The sequence below is a fragment of the Bubalus bubalis genome, chromosome 8 (genome assembly GCF_019923935.1).
Source record: "Bubalus bubalis isolate 160015118507 breed Murrah chromosome 8, NDDB_SH_1, whole genome shotgun sequence".
NCBI lineage: Eukaryota > Metazoa > Chordata > Mammalia > Artiodactyla > Bovidae > Bubalus > Bubalus bubalis.
In genome coordinates, this window is record NC_059164.1 from 88006631 (window position 1) to 88028587 (window position 21957).

Below are 21957 nucleotides of genomic sequence, written 5' to 3' on the forward strand. Positions count from 1 at the left end.
CTTGTGTCAGGAAGATCCCCTGAAGGAGGAAATGGCAACCCACTCCAGTGTTCTTGCCTGGAAATTTTCATGAGCAGCATAGCCTGGTGGGCTACACCAGGGTCACAAAGAGTCAGACATGACTGAATACATGACATGCAATCATGTCTTCTGTTTAGAATTTCTAACAATTGGACTTCTTACATTGATTTTTGGTTTTGATGATTTTCTTTCTCATTTTCCTCTCTTTGTTTCCTTTTGCTCTTAACCTATTGAAAAGTGCCTGTACTTTATCTTTCAAATTTTGAAATCATTTTTTTTTTTTGGTTTGGGAAATCAATTAATTTCTGAATGCACACTCTTATTTGATTGTCCTTTTTTCATATTTTTGTGTTCTTGGTCTTTGGATACAACATTTTCTACCTAGGGACACTAAAGTTGTATTTGAAGTTCTCTTCTGCTTCTTGAAAACTCTTTGTTTAGGGGACATTTTTCTATTTATCTTGGACTTTCTCTATTACCTGCAACCTCTGTTCTGTTTCCTGGTGCTCATCACTTGTCCATTTATATGTACAGTGGAGGGAGTTATAAGATTGATGGTGATCATCCTGTGTGAAAGAGATTTGTTGACTGGATGGAGGTGAGCCAGCTGCCTTGACTTTTTACTTTTGGCTGTGCTGAGTCTTTATTGTGGCACGGGAGCTTCTCTGGTTGTGGCATTCAGGTTTAGTTGCTCCCTAGCATGCGGCATCTCAGTTCCCTGACCAGGGATCTAACCCATATCCCCCCCACACTGGAAGGTGGATTCTTAATCACTGGACCACTGGAGAAGTCCCCCAGTTGCCTTTTCTTTTGGCAAATACTAGAGAGAGGAAGGTTGTGTTTTCTGGCATAAGTGTGAAATGCTTGACTATGGGTTACTAGATGAGCAGATAGGTATCTCATTGTTTTATATACAGGTCTTCAATGAATTTCCTGCTCTCAGTTCCATTTTCTCCTGCCCTTTCTTCTGCCTGAAGTCTCTAATCTGAAGCACCTAGGGATTTCTGCTCAGCAAGTGGTTTTCTGGATCTGTTGCAGCTCCCTTTTCTTTTATTTTGGGCTACAGCTTTAGCACAAAATATTCTTTCCAAGCTTCCATGTTCCAGAAATGTGTTGAAATACATGTTTTGGATTGTTTTTCTCTTGTTCTTTAATTATTGTGTTTTTATGATTTAAAATAATGCATAATTATAATATTATTGGAGTCCACAGAGGAAGAGAAGCTGAATAAGTGAATATATGGACTCAGAGTGAAAAATGTTGCCTGCCACATCACTAAACAAAGGATGTTGCAGCAATTAAGCCATCACATTATAGCTACCCCCTACCTGCCACATGAGCTCTGAAGAAACTCAGGATGGAAACAGGATGCCCCTCGTCTAGCAGTCAATCACTCCATCCACCCACAATAATGCATTTTAAGGAGACTCAGTCCTGACTGTTCATTGGAAGGACTGATATTGAAGCTGAAACTCCAATACTTTGGCCACCTGATGCGAAGAACTGACTCATTTGAAAAGACCCTGATGCTGGGAAAGATTGAAGGCAGGAGGAGAAGGGAACAACAGAGGATGAGATGGTTGAATGCCATCACCAAATCAATGGACATGAGTTTGGGTAAACTCTGGAAGTTGGTGATGGACAGGGAGGCCTGTCATGCTGCAGTCCATGGGGTTGCAAAGAGTCGGATATGACTGAGCGACTGAACTGAACTGAAGGAGACTCAAAATGAGAAAGCTTGGAATGTTGGCCCCAGATAGCTGAGGTGCATATCAAAGCAATGATCTCCATAAGCCGACAGTTTTGCATCTCCCCATACATAGAAAAGGCAATGGCACCCCACTCCAGTACTCCTGCCTGGAGAATCCCGTGGACGGAGGGGCCTGGTGGGCTACAGTCCATGGGGTCGTTAGAAGTCGGACACGACTGAGCGACTTCACTTTCACTTTTCACTTTCATGCATTGGAGAAGGAAATGGCAACTCACTCCAGTGTTCTTGCCTGGAGAATGCCAGGGACAGGGGAACCTGGTGGGCTGCCATCTATGGGGTCGCACAGAGTCGGACACGACTGAAGTGACTTAGCAGTAGCCGCATACATAGAAAAGCACTAAACTCATTAACTTGAGATGTCTGGTTTCCTTTATTTTTATTTTAAACTTTGTATTTTGTATTGGAGCATAGCTGATTAACAGTGTTCTGACAGTTTACAGTGAACAGCGAGGGGACTCAGCCATACATATATATGTATCCATTCTCCTCCAAACTCTTCTCCCATCCAGGCTGCCACAGAGCACTGAGCAGAGTTTCATCTGCTATAAGTAGGTCCTTGTTGATTATCCATTTTAAATATAGCAGTGTGAACATGTCCATCCCAAACTCCCTAACTATTCCTTACCGCAGCCTTCCCCTGGCAACCTGGTTTTCTTGAAGTCAGAAGAATCTTTTGATATTCTGACTACCTGGTTTTTGCTGTAAAACTCCTATATATCCTAATTCTTCCTTTAACCCATTGAAACAGTCTTTTAGAACTCTCTGAGAGGTCAAAACCTGGGTTTGAAGCCCTCAGAATAACTGTTGAATAAATTATAATTCTCCACTTTTAGGTTTTGCTTTTTTTTTTTCAGTTGACAGGCTTAATCTTTTATTTTTGTACTGAAATCTAACATACAATGTTCGGTTGAAATTGGTGGAGGAAAGCATAGCACCAGTTAGTTAAAAAAATCATTTATGATTCTCTTTATCCCTCATCTATCAATTAGCTTAGATCATGGTCTCTTGAATTTTATCTGGAAAGTAGAAAAAGACATAAGAGTACATATAAATGCTGTCCTTAAGTGATGTTGAGCCATTAACATTCATGGGTAGCACCTGGTTTTTCAGTCCTGCGATTTTCCTCACCTCCAATCAAGTTAGATTGCAATAGAATGCTGGGAAAATTGATTCAAGCAGGGACAAGTGGAAATAATGGCTGAAGGTTCAAGGCATATATCTGATATGTGTTTTTGCCTTTGAGAATGGCTCTCTTCAATGATGTAAGTTCATAAATAACTTTTTTTTTAAACTATAAGCTAGATTTGAGTTTGGGCCTATTATTACCACCAAAAGACTATTAACTAATGTACTCCTTACACCTCATCGCTATGGCCTTGGACTATGTGAGTTGGGAGAAAACAAAGAGGATCATAGGAACTTTTCTAGTGGTCCAGTGGCTAGGACTCCATGCTTCCAATGTAGCTGGTGTGGGTTTAATCCCTGGTTGGGGAACTAAGATCCTGTATGCTTCTCAGTGCCATCAAAAATTAAAAATAAATAAGTAAACAAATAAAGTTAAATTTAAAAATAAATAAAAAAGAAAGCAGCCTGGGTTCTCAGTTAAAGATTAGTGAATAAAATATATTTATTTGATTTAAGTTAGAAGAGTGATTTAAAAAAGAACAAAGAGGATTCTAGAGTGAGAGAGGGATCCTCCAGGGAAAGTGAAGTTTTGGCTATATAGTGCTTGTTTACAGTGTGATGGATCTTCAGAGCCTGTAATGGATCTTCAGAGCCTGTGATGGAAGGGGTTAGAAGCCTGGGAAGTGTGAGAAGGGTGACAAGAGAGGAGTTGCTGTAAAGAATAATAAATAAAGAGGGGCTAAAATAAACAGTAGTCTCCTCATCTGTGGCTTTGCTTTTTAGGGTTTCAGCTACCTGAAGTCAACTGAAGTCCAAAAATATTAAATGCAAAATTCTGGAAATAAGTAATACGTTTTAAACTGCAAGCCATTCTGAGCAGCAGGATGAAATCTCACATGGATCTGGAGACGTGAGTCATCTCTTTGTCCAGAGTACACCACCTATCAGTAGTGTGAGTCACTCAGTAGCCCTCTCAATTACTAGACTGATGGCCAAGGTATCCCGGTTGTTGTTGTTTAGTTGCTAAATCATGTCTGAATCTTTGTGACTCCAAGGACTGTAGTCCACCAGCCTCCTTTGTCCATGGGATTTCCCAGGCAAGAATACTGAAGTGGATTTCCATTTTGTCCTCCAGGGGATCTTTCCAACCCAAGGATGGAACCCTCATCTTCAGCATTGGTATCTCAGTGTTTGTGTTCAATTAGCCCTTATTTTACTTAATATTGGGCCCAAATCACAAGAGTGGTGATGATGGCAATTCCTATATGCTAAAGAGAAGTAGTAAAGTGTTTCCTTTAAGTGGAAAGGTGAAAGTTATCAACTCAATAAGGGGGAAAAAATGAAATTGTGAAGAAGGAAAAGGAAATTCATGCTAGTTTGGCTGTCGTATCTCAAACTGCAAAAGTTGTGGCCACAGTGTGTGATAAGTGCTTAGTTAAGATGGAAAAGGCATTACATTTGTACAATAAGATATTTTGAGAGAGAGAGAGAGACCATGTTCACATAACAGTTATAATACACTGTTATAATTGCTTTATTATTGTTGCTGTTGTTAATATCTTAGTGTGCCTAATTTATAAATTAAACTTTATCATAGGTATGTACATAGAGGAAAAAAGGTAGTATGTACAGAGTTTGGTACTATCTGTGGTTTTAGGCATCTACTGGTAGTCTTGAAATGTATTCCCTGAGGAAAATGGAGGGGCTACCTATGAATGTTTTTGAGAAGAATTAAAGTACTGTATACATAAGTTATGGGCTTATAGCCTGCCAGCTATAAAGAAAGCTGAGCGCCAAAGAATTGATGCTTTTGAACTGTGGTGTTGGAGAAGACTCTTGAAAGTCCCTTGGAGTGCAAGGAGATCCAACCAGTCCATCCTAAAGGAAATCAGTCCTGAATATTCACTGGAAGGACTGATGCTGAAGCTGAAACTCCATGACTTTGGCCACTTGATGCAAAGAACTGACTCATTTGAAAAGATCCTGATGCTGGGGAAGATTGAAGGCGGGAGGAGAAGAGGATGAGACAGAGGATGAGATGGTTGGATGGCATCACCGACTTGATGGACATGAGATTGAGTAAGCTCGGGGAGTTGGTGATGGACAGGGAGGCCTGGCATGCTGCAGTCCATGGGGTTCAAAGAGTCAGACAAGACTGAGCGACTGAACTGTTACATAAGGTACATAACTGAACTATATATAAGGTATAAAATCATCATACAGTTATGACTTCATACATATATTTTTATTAAAAATGCCACTTATAATGTATTTAGGGTAGTCAAATTCATAGAAACAGTACATAGAATGGTGGCTAATAGGTGGTTATTGCCCCCTTGTAGGAGGGGGAAATAGGGAGTTATTCAATGAAACCATTGAGAGTTTCCGTTTTGCAAGATGAAAAAGTTCTGGAGATTTTTTGTACAACAATGTGAATATACTTAATGCTACTGAACTGTATACTTTCAAATGGTTAAGATGATAAATTCTGGGATGGTATGGGGAGGGATGAGGGAGGAGGGTTCAGGATGGGGAACACATGTATACCTGTGGCAGATTCATTTTGATATATGGCAAAACCAATACAATATTGTAAAGTTAAATAAAATAAAATTTAAAAAAAGATGATAAATTTTATGTTATAGGTTTTTTATTTTTTTATTTTTATTTTTTTTTGAAAGTTTATTAAATCTTTATTAAAATTTTTGGATTATATACAGACTTTTTTTTTTTTTTTAAATTTTATTTTATTTTTAAACTTAACATAACTGTATTAGATTTGCCAAATATCAAAATGTCAAAAAAAACCTATGTTATAGGTTTTTAAATCACAATTAAAAAAAAGAATTCATTAGTTCAGTTAACACACATTCTTACACAATACTATGATAGGTTAAGAGGTTGAAGTGTACCTGGAAATAAAATAATCAATCTTACCAAAAAAAAGAAAAGAAACAATAAAAAGCTATATTTTTAGAGCAAACATGACGTTTGTTAGTAAACATCACGTTGTAGGTTTAGTTTCTGCTTCAGGGAACTAAACTCTAAATTAGAGATGGAGACAGATCAAAGGTCAAGAAGGAGACTGGAGAGAAAAATATCACAGTTAATAATTAGTTGATACCTTAGTAAAACAATACAGGGCAGATAATTGGAAACAAAGAAGTTGGACTCACTCTGGAATTTCAGGGCTTCCCTGATAGCTCAGTTGGCAAAGAACCTGCCTGCAATGCAGGAGGCCCTGCTTCAATTACTGGGTCAGGAAGATCTGCTGGAGAAGGGATAGGCTACCCACTCCAGTGTTCTTTGGTGTCCCTTGTGGCTCAACTGGTAAACAATCTGCCTGCAATGTGGGAGACCTGAGTTCGATTCCTGGGTTGGGAAGATCCCCTGGAGAAGGGAAAGGTTACCCACTCCAGCATTCTGGGCTGGAGAATTCCATAGACTGTATAGTGTATGGGGTTGCAAAGAGTAGGACATAACTGAGTGACTTTCATTTCAGTTCACTTCTGGAATTTCAATGAAGGGGAAAGGAGTGAATGATAATTGAAAAAAAAAAAAAAAAAAAAAAAAAAGCAGCTCCTGGGCAGGCCATGATTGAATGTTTAGTGTAACTCTCCACGAAAGGGGCCCCTTGGTAACCTTTAGGAGGAAATTTGGAGGTGATGTGCTGAATGTGAAGATGATGTGATTGTGAAAGAGAATATGTAATTTTGGTTTTTTTGCTTATATCTCTAAAATAAACTCCAGGTATTTGTAGATTGTTTGAGCCAGATCTACTTCTGGAGGTCCATCTCCCTGTTTTACAGAATTTTAAAGAACCTTGACTTTCTGTGATCTGACCTTGATTTACTCAAGTTCACAGAGTTAATAAATGGCATCGTTAAATCCTAAGTCTGTATCCCTAGCACTTTTTGAAATGTGAGTCTGTCTATGTCATGCCATATGACTGGACATCATTGTCTTTTCACCATCAGCGCCACTAGCATCAGCATTACCAGCAGCAACATCAGAGTCATTTGTCATAAAAGATAGTCAGCAAAAGGTAGGGCAGGGATTATTAAAACTCGAAGTAATCTTAGCACAAAACTAGGTAATAATCTTTCTTCTTTTCACACATTCTTGGATTAGAAGAAGACATATGACAAGAGAAATGGCAGTCTCCAAAATGATGAGTGTGGAATATCCCTTAAGAATTTATTTCAGAGATTTTCTCAAACGTGTGTCCCAATATGACCCAGTTCTAAACACCTTCTTACTTTTTGTGTTATTTTGATTCTTGGAAAGTACACCACACATTACTGAACTGCCAGATTAGAAGCAGGCATGAGACAAGTTGAATGATAATGTAGTCTTTCCAACTTGAAGTTCACTCTCTTTTTATAAGCAGAAATTTAAATAACCTTACAGGCTTTTCTGTCCCTTTCTCTTTCTTGGCACCTCTACTCTCTCTTCCCAAGGATCCAAGTTGCTCAGGTTTGGGTTGAAGAAGCAAAACCATTCCATTTCTTGTGTTGTCTCTGAATTAACCTAATAGGTTGAGTAACCATAAAATTGATTGCTTAAACTGAGCCATTTTGCGTGAAATGGGGACATGATCAAGATTATGTGGTATAATGGACATAAACAGGTATTTCCCTGGACATAGTGGACTGTGTGGTCACTGCTTGTACAGCAAGACAAGGTTTAGTCTATCTCTGAAAGCATCTTTTCGGATCAAATCTAATTATCTGTAAACACATGAAAAAGAGTGACGTGATGATGTTCAGAATTTTCAGAGGTAGAATGTTGTAAACATTTGGGACTGAATGTGTAAACTGAGTTGTGAGTATTTCAGACTCACTATAATTTCATGGAAAGCTAGATAAAATGAAGATGAATATAGAGATGATTGCTTAATTTTTTTTTTCCTTTTTTTGGCCACAGCAGGCAGTTTGTGGGAACCAGGGATTGAATCTGTGTTCCCTGCAGAGGAGTGCAGAATCTTAACTGCTGGACTGCCAGGGAAGTCCCACTTAAGGTTTTTTAATGTTTATTTCAGGTGAGCATTTAGATATTTGCTTATTAATATTGTTATTGCATTTTTGTATAGCAAACAGGGAAACAATTTAGAAACATGCTTCAGCATAAATACACAGTGATACTTCTGATGCTGGTGTGGATTCATATCAGAATGCCTGCAAATAATTACTGAAGTTGACATTTGCTATACATACCTAAACATTCAGATATTCAAATATATTTCATACTAGATTATTAAAAAATCATTCAAAATCAAGTTATATGGGAATTACTCTTAAAATGATAATTCAGAAATTATTTGCCTTTGAACCTACAAATAGAATTAATTAGGCTTTGCTTATAATTCCTAAATTCAAATCTTGTTGAATAGGATACCATGTATTTTCAAGTTCCCATAGTGTAACATATTTTTTAATCTACTATGAAGCCAAAAAATTACAGTTTACCCTTCAGCGCTTAATGTGATGTTCTAATTTAGGGCATCCTTGATTGGTACGTAGAGAAGGAAGTCTTTCCAGATTCAGAAAGAATTGTCATTTACTTTTTTTTTTTTGATAGATGTGCCAAAAAGTTTGAAGAACAGAGGCATTTATATTTAGTATAAAACTACATTAACACCTTGCCAGTCATCTAAACCCTTTGGAACAGAGCCCTGAATTGGAATTATGTCGAAAAAACTTCTAAGTTCTCTAATTGTCATAAAACCTCTGTAGTGAATTCATGCCCTTAACAATTACTGATTCCACAAGACTAAGCTTATTGACTTTTTATTTGATGCGTGTATATATAGTGTACATGAGTAGAAAAAGCTTTATCAGTTTTTTCTATGAGTAGAAATTTAGAGCAAAAAAGTAGAAAGAAGGCAAGAATAGTAGATAAGAAGGGAGACACATTCAATCTATATACATTCTTAATGAGATTTATTCTTAATGAAGACTTTAAGTCAGCAAGAAAAATTTAAATAATACCAACAACTGCTTAACAAGAATAAATGTCATTTCTTTTTGAAAGAATTCCATAAAAATTAGTACAAATGTTTTAAAAAGTAGTTGCCATTTAAAGTTATAGGCTTTACTTTTTGGTAAAATTCACTGCTGTTACACGCTTCATTTTCCCATAAAGCTAAACAAATGAAATAGTTTTACAATATAGGCTATGCATAAGGTAACATAAAAGTATGCAGATTATGTGATATGTGTGTATATGTGCTCAGTTGTGTCCAACTCTGCAATCTCATGGACTGTAGCCTGCCAGGCTCTTCTGTCCATGGAATTCTCTAGGCAAGAATACTGGAGCAGGTTGCCATTTCCTACTCCAAGGGATCTTCCCAACTTAGGCTTCAAACCCAAATCTCTTGCATCTCTTGCTTGGAGGCAGGTTCTTTACCACTGCGCCACCTTAGAAGCACCATCATGTGATATAGGAGTATGTAAGTATCTATTTTGATATAATATCCTCAGAACAGGCTGTTTTGGATTTGAATACTTGAGACTGAGTCTGATCAGTGTGAAAGTCAGAAAATATAGAATAATTCTGGTTCTCTTGCTTCTAGTTTATAGCTGCTGCTCATTTGAAGTAATGTGCCATGTCATTCTGTATTACAGAATCCAGAGGTGCTGATTCAGTGTCATGTCCAAGTATATTTCCTCAGGAAGTTGATGAGGTTAAAGTGCAGAATGACTGTAGGTATGTCGTGGAAGTGATGGACTAGCTGTTAAAAGTCCTAATCATCCTAGGTGATTCGTCTAGGATTCAGTTATTAAGAAAAATAATTCTTTCTCCAGAAGCGAAGAAAATAAAACACTTGGTAAGAAGTAACATAATACTCCACTATCCTCCCCAGTCCCCCACTAGTCCATGTATTATTAAAACTGAGTTGTTAAAAACATTCACCTTTGGGACCATGAAGAGAAGAAGACAATGCTGAAAAAACTCCAGCCTAGGGCTAACACTGCTAGGACTCTGTATTCCATACCGAACATGTTCCGGTCAACAAACTTCTTTTCCCACTCAAATTCTGAATGAATCACTGAGTTGTTGGTGTAACCTCTGAGTCATTTTACTAACATGGAAATGTGCTGTTTGGAGTGATTTATGGTCTCTCCCTCCATTTCTTTAGGAAATGTTAGAAAGCTGGATCTGGTTTGGGGAAATCTGTAGCCAGAGATCCATCTCCTTCTGCTGAAGTCTTGTATGAGGATCATTCCTTGGCTAAAATGTTATTGAGATGTTCCACAGATCTTCCTTGCCAGGTACTCACTGTTAATATCGTCTACATAGATGAAGGAACATCTTTTCTTATTTCCAACATGTCATGCCCTATGTCTGTGCGCGCGTGTGTGTGTGTGCGCACACACGAGCTCAGTCGTGCCCAACTCTTTGTGATGCCCTGAACTATAGCCCTCCAGGGTCCTCTGTCCATGGAATTTTCCAAGCAAGAATACTGGAGTGTGCTACCATTTCCTATTCCAGGGAATCTGCCAGACCCAGAGATCAAACCCACGTTGCCTGTGTCTCCTGTGTTATAGGCGGATTCTTTACCCACTGAGCCACTCAGGAAGCCTTGTCAGGCTCTGGGGACCCTGTTATGTGTGTATTAAAAAATGCTGGACTCAAACCTCTGATGTGGACATGGTGGTTGTTCATTGACCAACCAGAATTCTCAGACTTGTTTCACATCTTAGGTCACACAATAATTAACATGACCTCCCTGTTGTTCTTGGTGAAGTTCTTGCGGTTATTTGTCTTATGCTTCAGGACACATAATGAGAGTGGAGTGGGGGTCATTGGGATGAAAGATATTGTAATGATACAAACAACATGTTCTTCTCTTACTTGAATATTGATATGAGTGGAGTGATCTTAGAGACAGGTGGGTGGAAGAGTTTTCAAATACCAAAGTTGCAACTCACATCCTTCAAATGATTAAGTATTCTTCTGTGGATTATTGATTATTTGGTAAGGCAGAGGCCATTATTACTAATAGTATCCTCTTCCTTGGTTGCTTTAATTTCATTATCATTTTTTGAGCAGAGAAAAGAGTGTAGCTACATTTAATATGCTGAGAATTTCTCACGCTTTATCCATGATGATACTCTTAAGTGACTTACTATTATATTACTCAGCCTGAGATGTCCTTCACGCCTTCACTGCCTGGAAAAAAAAAAAACAAAAAACAAAAACCCTGCTTATCCTGTAAAGCAGAGATAGTGGCACTTTCTTTACACTAACAGCTCTGCGCCCCAAATCCAGGTGAACTTTTCTCTCACTTTTCAGCTGCTTGTGGCAAGTGGTGCTGCCAGTTGACATTCATCACATTATGTTTCAGATAGTTATATGAAAATCTTTGCTTTTTATTAGAGGATGAACCCTTCAAAGGGAGAGGCTCTGTTTTCTCCACTTGGATATCACCAGGGCCTCATGGAATATCTAGTGATTAGTAATGCCCAGTAGATGTGAGACACGACTGAGCTACTTCACTTTCACTTTTCACTTTCGTGCATTGGAGAAGGAAATGGCAACCCACTCCAGTGTTCTTGCCTGGAGAATGCCAGGGATGGGGGAACCTGGTGGGCTGCTGTCTATGGGGTCACACAAAGTCGAACATGACTGAAATGACTTAGCAGCAGCAGCAGTAGATGTTAGTGTTGGAACCAGAACTGGCATCTGGTCCAATATAAACAGGACACCAAGTTATTTATAATACAGAAACCTACCAACCAATCAACAAAACAAACATAAACAAATAATTGTTGTCTCTATTACTTGTCTCAACTGCTTTGTGTGTGGGTGGATGGGGCAAGAGAGGGTGGGATATGTTTCTAAGTTTATTTTCTGATTGATGGTTTTAGACTTCAGTATAAGATGATGCTGTGAAAGTGCTGCACTCAATATGCCAGCAAATTTGGAAAACTCAGCAGTGGCCACAGGACTGGAAAAGGTCAGTTTTCATTCCAATCCCAAAGAAAGGCAATGCCAAAGAATGCTCAAACTACCGCACAATTGCACTCATCTCACATGCTAGTAAAGTAATGCTCAAAATTCTCCAAGCCAGGCTTCAGCAATACCTGAACCATGAACTTTCAGATGTTCAAGCTGGTTTTAGAAAAAGCAGAGGAACCAGAGATCAAACTGCCAATATCTGCTGGGTCATCGAAAAAGCAAGAGAGTTCCAGAAAAACATCAATTTCTGCTTTATTGACTATGCCAAAGCCTTTGACTGTGTGGATCACAATAAACTGTGGAAAATTCTTCAAGAGATGGGAATACCACACCACCTGACCTGCCTCTTGAGAAACCTATATGCAGGTCAGGAAGCAACAGTTAGAACTGGACATGGAACAACAGACTGGTTCCAAATAGGAAAAGGAGTACATCAAGGCTGTATATTGTCACCCTGCTTATTTAACTTATATGCAGAGTACATCATGAGAAACGCTGGGCTGGAAGAAACACAAGCTGGAATCAAGATTGCCGGGAGAAATATCAATAACCTCAGATATGCAGATGACACCACCCTTAGGACAGAAAGTGAAGAGGAACTAAAAAGCCTCTTGATGAAAGTGAAAGTGGAGAGTGAAAAAGTTGGCCTAAAGCTCAACATTCAGAAAACTAAGATCATGGCTTCCGGTCCCATCACTTCATGGGAAATAGATGGGGAAACAGTGGAAACAGTGTCAGACTTTATTTTTTGGGGCTCTAAAATCACTGCAGATGGTGATTGCAGCCATGAAATTAAAAGATGCTTACGCCTTGGAAGGAAAGTTATGACCAACCTAGATAGTATATTCAAAAACAGAGACATTACTTTGCCAACAAAGGTCCGTCTAGTCAAGGCTATGGTTTTTCCTGTGGTCATGTATGGATGTGAGAGTTGGACTGTGAAGATGGCTGAGCGCCGAAGAATTGTTGCTTTTGAACTGTGGTGTTGGAAAAGACTCTTGAGAGTCCCTTGGACTGCAAGGAGATCCAACCAGTCCATTCTGAAGGAGATCAGCCCTGGGATTTCTTTGGAGGGAATGATGCTGAAACTCAAGGACTTTGGCCACCTCATGTGAAGAGTTGACTCATTGGAAAAGACTCTGATGCTGGGAGGGATTGGGGGCAAGAGGAGAAGGGGACTCCAGAGGATGAGATGGCTGGATGGCATCACTGACTTGATGGACGTGAGTCTGAGTGAACTCCAGGAGTTGGTGATGGACAGGGAGGCCTGGCCTGCTGCGATTCATGGGATTGCCAAGAGTTGGACATGACTGAATGACTGAACTGACTAACTGAACTGAATATTCTATAGTCAACCTAAATATTAAATTCAGTTTTGAAAGACAAAAATAAAACCAAATGAGAAGTAGTAATAGTTTCTTCCTACAACCATGGACTAGATTGCCCTAATTTCCCCATAATCATTTTCTTATTTGATTCACTGACTTGCCATCATCATTGCCAACTTCTTAAAAAATAAATCCTAAAGTGAATATTTTTCCACTCAAAAAATAGTAGTTTTAGTTGAAAGGTGTGAGCTGTTTGGATTTTAAAGAGATAAGTGGAATGTTTGAATAATGAATTTTGAAGATACAGTATCTGTCAAAACCTTGGCTAGAAGAGTCAGAAGAATTTTCTATCTTTATAGAAAGCTGTTTTATTTCTTCTTCTTCTCCCCACCTCTCCTTCTCCTTTTGCTAGTCTTTCACCTCCTCTCCTTCTCTTCTTGTCTTCATGTCAGTTTTACAAGTTTCCTTTCCTTTTTTATTCCTAGAGATTTATTTTTAAGAAGTTGACAGTGATAATGGCAAGTCAGTGAAACAAATAAGAAAATGATTATGGGGGAAGCTGTGCAATGTAGATCACAACTATAGGAAGAAACTATTTCTCTCTTGGTTTTATTTTTCTGTCTTTCAAAAAAGGATTTAATATTTATGTTGACTATGTATTATGGTCACATGGTTCTAAATTCAAAACTAGAGAAGGGAGTAGAGAGAAAAATCTTTCTCTCATATCTATCCTCTAACCACTTGGTTTCTTCTGGACAGAAAGGCAAGATCAAGTTTCTTCTGTGTCCTTTCAGAGACATTTTACACATACATAAATAAACACACATATGCACACACACCAACACATATTCTTTTTGTTCTCTTTTACATAAACCAAAGCACATATTTTCCAGCTTAATTTTTCTGCACACCACTTATTTTTATTTATTGTTGCAAGGTATTTCATCATGTGAATGTACTGACTATATATATATTTAACCAGTTACTTGTAAGTACTTAGGATATTTCCACTATTATGTTGTTACAAGTTATACCAAATAAATTACCTTGTACAAATGTCATTTCAAACATGTCCAAGTATCTCTATATTCAAAGATAAATGGCATCTAGGTTAAAGGTAAATAATTTCAATGAGTACTGCCAAATTGCCATCTTCTCATACTTATGAATGATGATTTTCTAAGCCTTTTGATAATTACCAGTCTGATTCACAGAGTCACTCTGAAGTATGAATATGATTCTTTTCCTATTAAATATTCCACTAGCTAGTTATTAAGACAAAAAAAACAACTTTTTTGTGTGCCTTTATCATGTTTATTGAATTTTAATAAAGTGATTAATCGAAAAGAACTCAATATGTGTTGGTGACTGTGTTCAAAGGACTGTTTGAAAAGTAAAAATGATATACCTCAGCTGGTTGTTTAATTGCATGATACTGAACCACTGATAGGAGGGTTTTGTTTCAGTGACTTGGCAAAAGTAACTTATCATTTAGACTTAGATCCAAGTTCTTAATTTCATAGTAGTTCAAAATATATTGTTTTATGTGTTTATTTTCACAGTTTACTTTCTATCAGTGCTGCTGCTGCTGCTAAGTCGCTTCAGTCGTGTCCGACTCTGTGTGACCCCATAGATGGCAGCCCGCCAGGCTCCACCGTCCCTGGGAGTCTCCAGGCAAGAACACTGGAGTGGGTTGCCATTTCCTTCTCCAATGCATGAAAGTGAAAAGTGAAAGTGAAGTCGTTCAGTCGTGTCCAACTCTTAGCGACCCCATGGACTACAGCCCACCAGGCTCCTCCATCCATGGGATTCTCCAGGCAACAGTGCTGGAGTGGGGTGCCATTGCCTTCTCTATCAGTGCAGCAAACATTAACTACCTAAAATATGCTAAATGCTATTAATACAGGATTGGAAGAGTCAACAACACATATGACAGTCTCCCAAATCAGGAGCTCACAGTCTAATAAACAGACTTCTAAAACTTAATTTAGTCGGGGTATTGAAAGCACTTGCCTTTAATTTTAAATAGGCTATTAAGAAATCAATCCCATAAAGAGGTGGAAGGAAATCTAAGCCAGGAAACTGTTTCAATCAACAAATGGATAATTATTCTCTTCTTGGCATTAATTAGATTACCCCTTTCAATACAGCAACATGAAATGTGAGATATAAAAACTTTCCACTCCTTTTTACTCCTTAATTGCTATAATTAGGCAGTTTTCTTATAATTTGGAAATAGTTGATTTAGCTTGATCAATGCAATTATCTACTTTTTAAAGATCAAACAACTAATTGAAAGATCAGTGTTTTTAATGATCATGCTGTAGCCTTTCTCTGACCCTACATCATCTTATTTATGAATTAATATTTATCATATAATCAGAATCAATGAACACTTGAAATTTATATATTACTTAATGCAATAGAGTGCATGATATTGATATATTTAACTTGTTTTTATGAACTCTCTACCTCTTGTTTATGCAACGTTAGACCTTAACTTACTTAATGACTGATTTCTTCCATAATGCTGCTCCTAAGTTGCTTCAGTCGTGTCCGACTCTGTGCGACCCCATAGACGGCAGCCCACCAGGCTCCTCCATCCCTGGGATTCTCCAGGCAAGAATACTGGAGTGGGTTGCCATTTCCTTCTCCAGTACTTGGTATCAATTTTGCCCCACAATTATATTATAACTAGAATTGACTCATCTGCTGTTGTTAATATCTTGTTACTTTGATTTTAGTACTTATTTCATAATTCATGCATTGAACAGATAATAATTAAGACCTATTATATGTCAAAATAATGTCTATATATTAAGAGAGTAGCTGAATATCATAGTTGAATGAATGAGTTTTACAGTTATTTGGAAGACCAGTCTAGGCAGAGATAATCAATATTAAGGCAGGAAAAAGAGCCTGGCATTTTCTGGGGAAAAGATGATAGTAAATGACTTATCTGGAGATGCACAGATAGTGTTAGATGTCAGAGGTCTCACTTAGTGTAATGTCATCAAATGTACCCAATAGAATGTAGAAGAGATTCATCACTCATTCACTCCATTTATTTAATCTACTCCACTGGAAACACAAAGATCAGATCAGCAAAACCACTGCCTTGACATCTGATATTTTCAGTAGTTAAATTAAATTTTCAAAAAGTTCATATTTTTATCATTTTCTTGATAAAACTTTCATTTCCCAAATGGTAAAACACAAGATGAAATATTTGACTTTGAATAGTATTTTTCCTCAGTACAAAGAAGATTTCAATTGCCAGTAGGTCATAAACTCTGACTTTTAACATGATGAATGTATAAATTGGATGGCATACTATCTATTACACTTTCTTTTAGCCCCAGTTGAATAAGAGGTGGGCATCTGACCCATGATGAGCCAGATGGTTTTGGAGTAAGAAGCCTGATGAAAGGAATTTAAACTGGAAGGATCAGTAGAATGGGCGAGAACCATTGCACACCAAAGCAACATGGTAGTTGAAATTTTGGGAGGGTCGTAGAGACCCTGATGGCTTAGACAGTAAAGAATCTGCCTGCAGTGCGGGAGACCCAGGTTTGATCCCTGGGTTGGGAAGATCCCCTGGAATGACTATCCACTCCACTATTCTTGCCTGGAGAATTCCATGAACAGAAGAGCCTGTCAGGTTACAGTCTGTGGGGTTGCAAAGAATCAGACATGACTGAGTGACTAACAGAGAAAATATATGACACAGAAAGCCATTTTTTTTTTTTTTTCAGAAAGAAGCAAGAAAATGCAGCAAACGTGCAGAGAAGCAGCACCAAGACCATGTGGCTCCTTGAGAAATTGAATCCTGTGCTTCCAGATTTTCCCATCTTTATCTGCAGGGTTGCCACTCGTCCAAGCAAGAGGGACTCCTGCCATGAACCCTTTAAAGCACGTGGGCTCCACAGATCACAAACTCATGAGAAAAGTCTCTGTCCAAGAGATTTTCCAGGCAAGAATACTAAAGTGGGTGGCCACTTCCTTCTCCAAGTGATCTTCCCTACCCAGGGATCAAACCGAGGTCTCTGTATTGCAGGCAGATTCTTTACCATCTGAGCCACCAGGGAAGCTCCATAACTCGAGTGGTTGTCTAATTTAGTATTACCATTGATAAAATGCAAATTAAGTGAACATTTTGATTATAACAATAGAATCAGCAATTTTGCTGAAATGAGAGTAATAATTAATCTTGTGGAACATATTATTTATAGCTTCTATATACCTTTATTTTATTAGTCATCCAAAATCTGCTTATCAGCAGAACACCTAGATATGTATAATGATAAATTTATTTATCTATGGTATTTTGCAATTTGGTATCTTGACTTATCCCTTTTAAATATTTAGTCATGTGGTAGGTAAGTAGCCCCTGTACTCTTATGCCATGTACTACAGACATTGAGGGTAGGTCCATTTCTGGGACGTGCTTTTACTTTTTTCTGGTTGAAATTTCTGACGTTATTTCTGTGAGATCTCTATTGTATCCTTTTAACAATACCCCCATTGACTTGAGCTAATTTGAGGGGATTTCACTTCTTTGCACTAAAGAATTTTACCTAAGACAATCACAGAGGCAAATATCATTTCCTTCCAGTAGTCATGTATGAATGTGAGAGTTGGACTGTGAAGAAAGCTGAACGCCAAAGAACTGATGCTTTTGAACTGTGGTGTTGGAGAAGACTCTTGAGAGTCCCTTGGACTGCAAGGAGATCCAACTAGTCCATTCTAAAGGAGATCAGTCCTGGGTGTTCTTTGGAAGGAATGATGCTAAAGCTGAAACTCCAGTACTTTGGCCACCTCATGTGAAGAGCTGACTCATTGGAAAAGACTCTGATGCTGGGAGAGATTGGGAGCAGGAGGAAAAGGGAATGACAGAGGATGAGAAGGCTGGATGGCATCACTGACTCGATGGACGTGAGTTTGAGTGAACTCCGGGAGTTGGTGATGGACAGGGAGGCCTGGCATGCTGCGATTCATGGTGTCTCAAAGAGTCGGACACGACTGAGTGACTGAACTGAATTGAACTGACGTAGAAGAAAAATAAATGGATTCTCATTTGAATTAAAAATCATGTAAACCATAGTTTACCAAATTCTGATTTTCTATATTCTGAACCTTTTAGAAATCAGGATTTTGAAAAAAAAAAAGACCAATAATACTGCCAAGTGTATCAGTAAGCATACTTCTGTTTCTCTGAATATTTAGATGGATTTTAAGTATACTGTAGGAGTGAAGCAGGCACAAAAAATAAAAATTTTACATTAAGTTCCATCTTTTTAAAACATATTAAATAATTGTTTTCTTTCTTTATTTTTTTGGTTGTACTGGGTCTTCGTTGCTGCCTCTGGGCTTTCTCTAGTTGGAGCAAGCAGGTACTACTCTTTGTTGCAGTGCTCAGGCTTCTTATGCAGTGGCCTCTCTCGTTGCACAGCACAGGCTCTAGGTGCATGGGCTGCAGCAGTTTTCCCACGTGGGCTCAGTAGTTATGGCTCATGGGCCCTAGAGCTTGGGCTCAGTAGTTGTGGTGCTCGGGCTTAGCTGCTCCACAGGATGTGGAATCTTCCTGAACCAGGGATGGGATCAGTGTCTCCTATATTGGCTGGCAGATTCTTATCCACTGTGCATCAAGGAAGTTCAAGCTCAATCTTTTTAATAGATGAAAACACAGTTAGATTGATGCCTTAAGTATATTAAGAACCAAAGTGAAGTTAATGGTATATGACTAGGACTTCAGACAGAAAACTGAACATTAGGAGAAAAGAACTTCATGTAAAATATTAATATTAGTCAAAAAAGGAGCCTCATCTCTGGTGTGTGTGTGTGTGTGTGTGTGTGTGTGTGTGTGTATGCACTAATTTCTAGGTGAAAATTCAAGAGAAATATTTTCTCTATTTATTTTCTTGGTTAAAATCAGATTATTCACTGTTTGGAAAATATTCCCTGATTTAGAGCCAGAGAATTCTTAAACATGAAAAGATCTTTATATAATTCTCTAAGTCCACCCTCTCCTCTTATAGATGAGAAAACTGAGGCCTAATTTGCTATATTGATTTGCTCATAAATAGCAGCTAAAAATACCCATGTGTTTGAATTACTAGTCCAGTATTCTTTCCTTTAAAGAATATTCTTTCTGTAGTTTCTTTAAATAAAAGAAAATCTAAGAAGGAAGTGATCATAATACAGAGGAAAGAGATTTAATGATCAATTTTAGAATCTATTCCTGACCTTTTTATTCATGAGGGCATTACTTTGAGATAAAGAAGAAATTTAAACAAAGATCTCCTGCACTATATTCAGATATAAACATATTTTGATTCCACCTAATTCTATGCATTTATTCAGATGTGACACAGATATTCAGATCTCATCTGGTGCCTAAATGTGTGGGGAGTTGATCTTGATATGAAAAGGAGACAGAATTGTCGAAGTTCCATAAAGTTTCCTTTTCTTGTGGAGTTACTGTTTTAGCCTCTTTTTTTCCCTTCCTTCCTCCTTAGGGGACTTAATAATTTTCCTGAACTGTTTTATCACTTTCTTCTCTCCAAGGTGAATTGTTGTACTTAAATGTTTTGGAAACTATCCACCTGTACCTCTTCAGAGTCCTCATTTTTTTATTTTTTTTTAATACTTTCTACTTGTCTCTCTCTAGAAAGAAGGTCTTTCCCATCACCATTTAAACGTGCTTAAGTTTCTCCTATTATTAAATGCAAGCAAGTGACCTACCTCCCTGATCCCCCCAAAAGGATGTTGTCACCCATTTATCTTCATTCTCTCCTTGTCCTCAGGGCCAAGATGTTTCAAAGATAAATGCCTAGAGCCCCCCTCGTGACTCAGTGGTGGAGAATCCACTTGCCGATGCAGGAGACACGGGTTTGATCCCTGATTTGGGAAGATCCACATGCCACAGAGCAACTAAAACTTGTGCATCACAACAATTGAGCCTGTGCTCTAAAGCCAGGGAGCCACAACGACTGAAGCCCGTGTGCCTAGAAACTGTGCTCTGCAACAAGAGAAGCCAGCACAATGAAAAGACTGCAAACCACAACTCGAGAGTAATTCCCGCTCACCTCAACCAGAGAATAGCCCGTGCTGCAACGAAGACCTAACACAGACAAAAATAAGACAATAAACTTCTTAAAAATGATAAATGCTTTGACTCTGTCTCCACTTGCTCAATGCATTTCATCTCAGCTTGACCCTCCCTTACTCTAACTCCAAATCCTTGTCACAAATTCTGGCACAGAAATTGCTCCCTACTGTTACCACTGACTGCCTGCTTGCTAATATTTTTAAGTCTTTATCTTGCTTGTTCTATAGAACCACAAAATGTCCCATGTGGAAATAAATCATCTACTCCATCACCTACTCCAGCTGCCCCTCCCATTCCCCAGCCATGATGGACGTGAAAACTGAAGATGTGAAAACTCAAGGCGTTCTCTTTCCCAAGCACTTTCACCACTGTTTCCATAGACAAGGGGAAGAAAGGAAATGTCATGTTGCCGAAAGAGTCTTCACTGTTCATCTGACCATCTCTCTACCAGGAAGTGTTGTGCTGTGCTTAGTGGCAGTCGTTTCCAACTCTTTGTGACCCCTTGGGCTGAAGCCTCTGTCCAAATCAATGCAAATCTGTGATTCTGAAAGTGAAATGGTTTCAATAAGAGGTCAGAGTAAAAATGACTTGGGTTTAGCATGTCTCATGAGTCTCCTTTGAGAACTTCATGATAGCCAGTCTTTTTAAAAAGCATCAGTAACTCTAGAATTTATTTTACAAAGGAGAATGGATATTAAGAGCCATGAAAAGTTTGACAAGAGTACAGTCCTACCATTAGTACTAGTGACTTTTTGAAGTGCACTAGCTGATACATCTACATGAGTGAATTTTAATTGTCACACAGGGAAGAAGTAAAAGTTATATCTTGTTGCAAATGTGATCTATCAAGCAGCTGGATAGGTTTCTGCTAGAAGAGGAAGAAGCTGTCTTCTCCACTTCCTTCCTCTCTCCTCATACAGAAGTGAGATGTTATGTTCAACTTTTACTCTGGCCAGCCTGGATCTTTTCTTGTTCAAACTCGAGTACTTTTAAGTTTCACATCCATCTGCAGCTCCTCAGCTTTGAGAATTAGGTCAGCATTTAAATATAGAGCCACTCATTATTTAAAAACTTGGGAAGCTTTGGAGCCATGTCAAGCCTCATCTCTGTGAAGCATTCTGCCTAATTCTTACTAACACTATTTGAATATTATTACTACTTGAAATGTCCTTAGTGCTTGTGCACTCAGTTTGTGCCAGACATCAAATGTCTGCTCATGGGTTGCCCAGGAGCAATTCTCTAGTTTTGTTTCTTTTCTTTTCTTTTCAGGTATGTTTCTTTGCCCATTCACCTGGTTATTTTCATGAAGAATATGGAGTCCTTCCAACTAGATGAATAAAAACTGGCAACTTACTTAGCTTACCTATCCTAAATCTTAATGGGGCTTTCCTAGAGGCTTAGTGGTAAAGAATCTGCCTGCCAATACAGGAGACACAGGTTCAATCCCTGGGTCTGGAGGAGCCCCTGGAGTAGGCAATGGCAACCCACTCCAGTATTGTTGCCTGAGACATTTCATGCACAGAGGAGCCTGATGGGCTACAGCCCATGGGTTCACAAAAGAGTTGGACACCTCTTAGCGACTAAATAGCAACAAACAATGAATCTTCATCTCCTCAGCTCTCCAATAGGAATACTAT

General features: G+C 38.5%; 1 long non-coding RNA gene across 1 annotated transcript; it reads left to right on the forward strand.

Moving 5' to 3' along the window:
- The first annotated feature begins 7908 nt into the window (after positions 1–7908).
- LOC112586536 lies at positions 7909–17932 on the forward strand. The gene is made up of 4 exons (XR_003111030.3): positions 7909–7958; positions 9544–9625; positions 10059–10191; positions 16965–17932. It is a non-coding gene; the product is annotated as an uncharacterized LOC112586536 (long non-coding RNA).
- The last annotated feature ends 4025 nt before the right edge of the window (positions 17933–21957 follow it).